At 44.5% G+C, this 6,679-nt stretch overlaps 1 pseudogene; it reads left to right on the forward strand.

The window, feature by feature from the left end:
• The first annotated feature begins 5,871 nt into the window (after positions 1 to 5,871).
• LOC124523334 (V-type proton ATPase subunit F-like) lies at positions 5,872 to 6,443 on the forward strand (annotated as a pseudogene).
• The last annotated feature ends 236 nt before the right edge of the window (positions 6,444 to 6,679 follow it).

Genomic DNA, 6,679 nt, shown 5'->3' on the forward strand with positions numbered 1-6,679 from the left:
AGCACTGAAAAGTCAGCACATTCGGATCAGCCAGTCCACCTGCCCGGACTCTGTCTCTTTCTGTCTCTACTGCCATCCTCTCTCATCTCCTCACTTCCTCTCTGCGGGTAGTTTTATCCTCTTTGCTGCATACTGGCTCCTTCTGCTTTGATCAGACTTGAGACCAGAACACTCCAGCCTCTCATTGTAAGCACCAACTCTTATTAAAAAGAGTCTCTGAGGGGCGCCTGGGTGGCGCAGCCGGTTAAGCGTCCGACTTCAGCCAGGTCACGATCTCGCGGTCCGTGAGTTCGAGCCCCGCGTCAGGCTCTGGGCTGATGGCTCAGAGCCTGGAGCCTGTTTCCGATTCTGTGTCTCCCTCTCTCTCTGCCCCTCCCCCATTCATGCTCTGTCTCTCTCTGTCCCAAAATAAATAAACGTTGAAAAAAAAAAATTTAAAAAAAGAGTCTCTGAGTGCCAAACCCAAATTTCCAAGAAAGAAATGATGAGTGTCTTAGTTAGGGACGGAGTCTACTCCAGTTGCGGTCAGCTACGATATCATAAGGTGGTGTCAGAGAGAGAGACCTTCCAGGTCGTCCCACATTGTGCAGGGGCCTCAGAAGCAGGTGCTGATGGGGGGGGGGCATGGACAGGTTCCCCCAGAAGGGGAGAATGGAGACTGAGAGATTATCACCAGTAGAGGCCTGTCGAGTACAGAGGCACTGTGCCGAGTGGTGGGGTGGACACCATTTACTTATTCCAGAACTATTCACTGGATGCCAATTTTTTTGTGCTAGGCACTGTTCCAGGTGCTGAGGATACAGCAGTGACAAGAAGGACAAGAACCATGCCCTCCTGGAAGCCTCATTCTACATACAAAAATTCTACGTCCCAGCAAACAAGAACATGAGCAAGAGAACTTCAGATAGTGGTAAGTGCGCAGAGAAATTGGCAATTCGATACACGGTGATGGGTCAAATGGCGGGAAAGTTATTTTCAATTGCCATTTAGAGTGTCCTATTCTGTCATACTGGCCAAAAATACCAAAAATAGTGCCCAGATCTAGTTGTTCTGTTTATAAAGGAGGAAGTGAAATAGAGTTCAGGATGTTCTTTGCAGTTCTCTCTCTGCTTGTCATGTTGTGGGGGACGAATGGGGACACAGCATCTAGCTTGGGCTGGATTAGGGACAGCCAGGCCCTGGAGTCACCCTCTCTGACCCTCTTTTGCAACTTACTAATGCAGCCCTGAGAGGCTCAGGACATGCCACATTCCAAGAGCCACCTGCCTCTGCTTGAGTTGGGGGCTTGCCCAAAACAGGCTTCAGGGGGAGTACAGGGAATGTAGTGGGAGAGCAAGGTCACCTCATTACCTCAATGTCAAGCCTCTTGGACTTTCCCCAATAGTCTTCCACAGAAAGGATACAGCAAAAGGTAGGGCTGTTCTCTAGCCAGTTTTAGAAATAACAACAAGCTGAGGCTTATTGAACACTTAGCATATGCTAGACATGTTCTAAAAGCTCTATGGGTGTTCACTTACTGAATTTCTACAGTGATCCTGTGAGGTAGGTACTTCTAGTATCCCTATATTCCAGGTGAGGACATCAAGGCCAGAAAGTTTGTAGAACTTGCTTCAAGTCACGTGGTAGAACTAGACTTCAAATCGTGGCATTCTGGCTTCCCAAATTCATGGTTTTTATGAACAATGTGTGGTCCTAGCCAACTCAGATCCTTATCTCTGGCTTCTCTCAAAGTAAGTATTAAATCAACTAAGTGACTACGTCATGCTCACTATTTTCATCGAATTTTCTACTAAATAAGAGCCACATGCATATCCGAGATCTTTCAAAGCTCCTATTCAAATGTAGAATAGGAGAGCGAAAAATCTGGGATTTTAGGTCAAACGTAGAATGATTTGTGTAGGCGTGTTTTCTTTTGTTTTGTTTTTTGCAACCTTTCCATCAAACCATTATTGTTTGATACCCAGTGAGGGGGTAAGTACTGTTTTATGCTTATCTTCATTTAGAGACAAGATTGGTCCCACAGATGGCTTCACAAATGTGGAGAGCAGGAAAGTATTAAGATACTCAGATGAAAAGAAGCTCCACGGAATTGTTTCAGGCATCAGCAAGCAGGTGGGGGAAGTATGGGGGGGCAGTCCAGCTTTTTGAAGCTTTTAACTGCAGTCCTCAGTAAGGATAGTGGAATGTATCAGCTCAGCCCAGGTCTGATTTTGCTAGAAGGAATTGGGGAGCTGGTGACTCTTTTTTCCGATTCCTCAGCTTTAAAAAATCTTTTCAAATTGAGATGTCACTCACATACTATAAAATGAACGTTTCAGAGCATAGAATATTCACAACATTTTACCAACCATCACCACTCTCTAATTCCAGAACATTTTCTTCACCCCAAAAAGATACCCATACCTATTAGTCACTCCCTATTCCCCCTTCCCTTAATCCCTGGTGACTACCAATCTACTTTCTGGCTCTATGAATTTACCTATTCTGGACATTTCAAGTGAATGGAATCAGACAATATGTGTCTTTGTGCTTCTCTCATTGAACACAGTATGTTTATGGTTCATCCATGTTGTAGCGTGTTTCTGTATGTACTTCATTGCTTTTTATAGGTTAATAAAATTCTCTTGTATAGCTATACCCTATTTTATGTATCCATCCATCATTTGATGGGCATTTGGGTTGCTTTTATTACTTGAGTATTATGAATAATGTTGCTATCAACATGACTGTACTAGCTTTTATGTGGATTTTTAATTATTTTTTATTATTATTTTAATTTAGTTATTTAATTCTCTCAAGTATATACCTAGGATGGAATTGCTGGGTCATGTGGTAACTCCGTGTTTAATATTTTAGGAAATGCCAAATTCTTTCCCAAAGTGGCTGTACCATTTTACATTTACAGTAGTGTGTGAGGGTTCCAGTTTCCCCACAACGTCACCAACACTTGTGGCCATTCCTCTTTTTGGTTATAGTCTGGAGATTCTTGTAGATGTTTGGTTCATAAATGGTTCTATTAGGTGACTTTGTTTTTTTGTTTTTTTTTTAATATTTATTTATTTATTTATTGATTTATTTATTTATTGAGAGAGGGAAAGAGACAGTGGGGAAGGGGAGAGGGAGGGAGAGTCTTAAGCAGGCTCAGCATCCAGCCTGGAGCCCAAAACAAGGCTCGATCTCACGACCAGGAGATCATGACCTGGGCCAAAATCAAGAGTCAGGGGCTTAATCAGCTGAGCCACCCAGGCACCCCTAGGTGGCTTTGGTTGTACTGGCTGAAGGAAAGTGAGGATTTATTTATGTATTTGTGTGTGGAGAGGCAGGGGAGAATGGGGAGACATGCACAATAGAGAGTTTTGTCACCCAACCTTGTCTAGTGAATTTATCTTGAGACTCAGGGAAGAGAGGAGACAACTCAGAGCCCAGGAAGTTCCTGAAAGAGCTTCTAAGACTCTGTGCACCAGCCGGATACTTTGGGACCCAGGGACCAGGTTCATGAGTGTAGGGACTTTTCCCCATTGACTGATGCTGGAATGTGGGACAGCACAGGGGCGGGGGTGCTGAGGGACATGAGCCCATTGTTGGCACAGTGGTCAATGTTCACTAAGGGCGCTGGGGAGGAAGCAGGGTCTGAAAGCCATCCTCACACAGCTGATGGCAGTGGCTTCCATGAGGAGGCCAGGGTACAAAAACATACCGTGACATGGTGAGTCAAGTCCTGCCTTAGAAGGTCAGAGTCAACATGACCTGGGAGTGAAACTGAGCCACAGGCTGGCAAACTCGGGTACCATGTACCTACTGCCCTGCCTCAGAGGCCCTATGCAAACCCACACCTTTTTACTTTTTTGCCTTCTAGGGAATTCTAGGCCTGACAGGTATCAGTAGCTTTGACCCTAACAAAGAAAAGGAAGACAGAAACATCCATGACCTTTTAAATCCTCATTTTTCTGCCCAGCCTGGTGTTTCTCATTACCATTTTACAGACTGGAAGGAAATAGATTTTGTGCCATGTAAATTATTTTGAGTTTATGGTCTCTGGCTGGAAAGCCAGGGTTGATTCCTCAGAGGATGTTTTATGCCAGCCCATTAGCGTGAGCTTCTTATTGACGAACCAATAAAGCATGACCTGCCTGAGCCTGGTAATGGAATCTCCCAACTCATAATTAATATTCAGGTAAAGTGCCGCCACATTAATCCACTTTCCCTCCCATGGTAATTGGTGTTTAATTTCTATTTTATTAACCAGGATTGGTAAATCTTGGGAAGTTCTGGTTCCAGGCATTTACTGTAAGAGGCTTCTATGTTCTTCACAGATACTTTCTGGTACACACAGAAGCCTGTAATGCCTTAACTTGTGGTGTACATTAAACTTTAAGAAGCCCTTCTACGATCTCACTTGGGCCCCATGCCAATTCTGGACGGTAGAGTGAGGTAGAGATCACAAAGCCCCATTTTAATGCATGAGGAAACTGAGGTTCGAGAACGGTCCTAAATGGCAAAAAAAAAAGAATCTTGATTCTCTCAGCTCTATACAAGTCCTGTGCTGCATTTATAAAGTTTTAATAATGAAACTTATAAGCTGGTTTTATTGACTTGATTTATCAAATCAGTTCTGTCTTCCATTTCTCTGGGTATAATACTTCAGAAGCTAATGCTTGGAGCTAAAACGCTGTCAGGATGACTGATGTATTCAGTTAAAATAAAATAAAGTTCTGCCCCAGCAAAACAATTTTAAAAATCAGATACAAATGTTTAAGGAGATGCGTTTATTTCCCAAAACACTTGGCCTCTCCTCCCCTCCGATGCTGTACAATGGATTCTCCTACATGCACAATAATCTGTGACAAACTTGAATTGGCATATTGGGTTAATAAACTATTATGAAAATCAATAGTAATTAAAGGGAACACTTGGCTGACAAAGTTGAGAAAACTGAATGTATTTGTGAGCTCTTAATTTTCTTTTCCCCTTTAATTGTTCCCTCTGGCTGTCATGGCTTTCAGTTGTTTGCTATCCAAATACCAAAAAAACTGAGCTAGCCTGGGTATTACTGGGTAATTTCAATTACTAAAAGCACGAATTGGTATTCCACTGGAAAAAAAAATTTTTTTAATTTATTTTTGAGAGAGACAGAGTGCAAGCAGGGGAGGGGCAAAGAGAGAGGCAGAATCTGAAGCAGGATCCTGCCTCTGAGCTGTCAGCACAGAGCCTGACGTGGGGCTCAAATGCGCGCGCCGTGAGATCATGACCTGAGCTGAAACAGGATGCTGAGCCGACTGAGCCATCCAGGCGCGCCTGGTATTCCACTTTTTAAAAGAACTTCTCTAATCTCAGACTTACGCCTTTAAACTCTGTCACTATGCACTATGATTGATAGTTACATGGAAAATGGTGACCAGCTGCTTTCCTATGGAATTAGTATAAATGGATTGAGCTTGTAGGAGGTACCAACTTTAGTTACTTGACAGTTTCCTAATTGTGGATTCCTAATTAGTTAAAGAATCTTTCTTATCTCTTCTATCTTCCCCATCCTGACTCCTGTGGGGAGTGTGATACAGAAATGGTGAGACACAGAACCAGGATACGTAATGGAAAATGCGCCAGAAAATTTCCTTTCACTACTAACAGTTCTAGGACTATGACATCATAGGTCCAGTGAGGTGTAGATACTTTGATTAGAAGTTAGGGAATTTAGGTAAACCGCCAAGAAAAACGCAGCTCTAAATCCGTGCCTGGTCTTCAATGAGCATTTTCATTTGCCTAAATCATCTGGAAAACTGACAGGATATTTTTTCATTCATTTCCATCCACCTATGGAAAACATACTCCATGTCTCCTATATGCATCTGGGCAATCAGGTCGGTTTTGATGATGCAGAGACACGTGATCCCTGACCTCAAGACCTTCAGTCATCTATCTACTCCTCAAGACATTTCATCAACCAACAGAAACCCAGCCACCTTAAAAGGACGACAGAACATAGAGGCTGTAGCAGCTGAGCTCTACCCACCTGCGAGTGTGAGTGCGGCAAGTAGGAGGAAGCTAATTGCAGTGAGTGGCGAGGAGGACATGGTGATTGGCCTCCTGCTGGGCGGCACAGAGGAGCTTAACAAGAGCCATCATCCTAATTCCCTGGTAGTGGAGAAGGACACAAGCATCAGTGAGATCAAAGACGCTTGCCAGCAGTTTCTAACTGGGATGACAACATGGCCTCATGTTCATCCACCAGTACCTCCCAGAGATGGTGTGGTGACGTGCTGGACGCCTGCCAGTGCATCATTCCAGCTGTTCTGGGCATCCTGTCCGAGGGGCACCCCTATGACGCTGCCGAGGACTCCATGCTCTGCAGGGCCAGGGGCATGTTCACGGCCAAAGACCTGTGCGAGGGCCCTGCCCACAGCCACGCAGCCTCTCCTCAGGGCTTACCATCAGCCCTTCTCTAAGTGTTGAGCCTCAGATTTCCACTTCCCTGCCCCTTCCCCCTCCATCGAGAGGCTAGGTGCGGTGCCACCAGGTTGCTGGGGCCCTGCCGTTCAAGTCAAGGCTGGTTAGGGAACAGGAAGCCTGAGTGTCTTGTCTCCACTACCTCTTTCCTGTGCTGTTACACAAGGTCATTGTTGATGTTGAATTAAAGTAACGTTCTTGTTTCTCTCCCCTCACACACAAAAAAGGGGGGGAG

Source organism: Lynx rufus, unplaced genomic scaffold (genome assembly GCF_022079265.1).
Source record: "Lynx rufus isolate CCGP_SWC_20201006 ecotype Redwood Valley unplaced genomic scaffold, mLynRuf1.p SCAF_4, whole genome shotgun sequence".
NCBI lineage: Eukaryota > Metazoa > Chordata > Mammalia > Carnivora > Felidae > Lynx > Lynx rufus.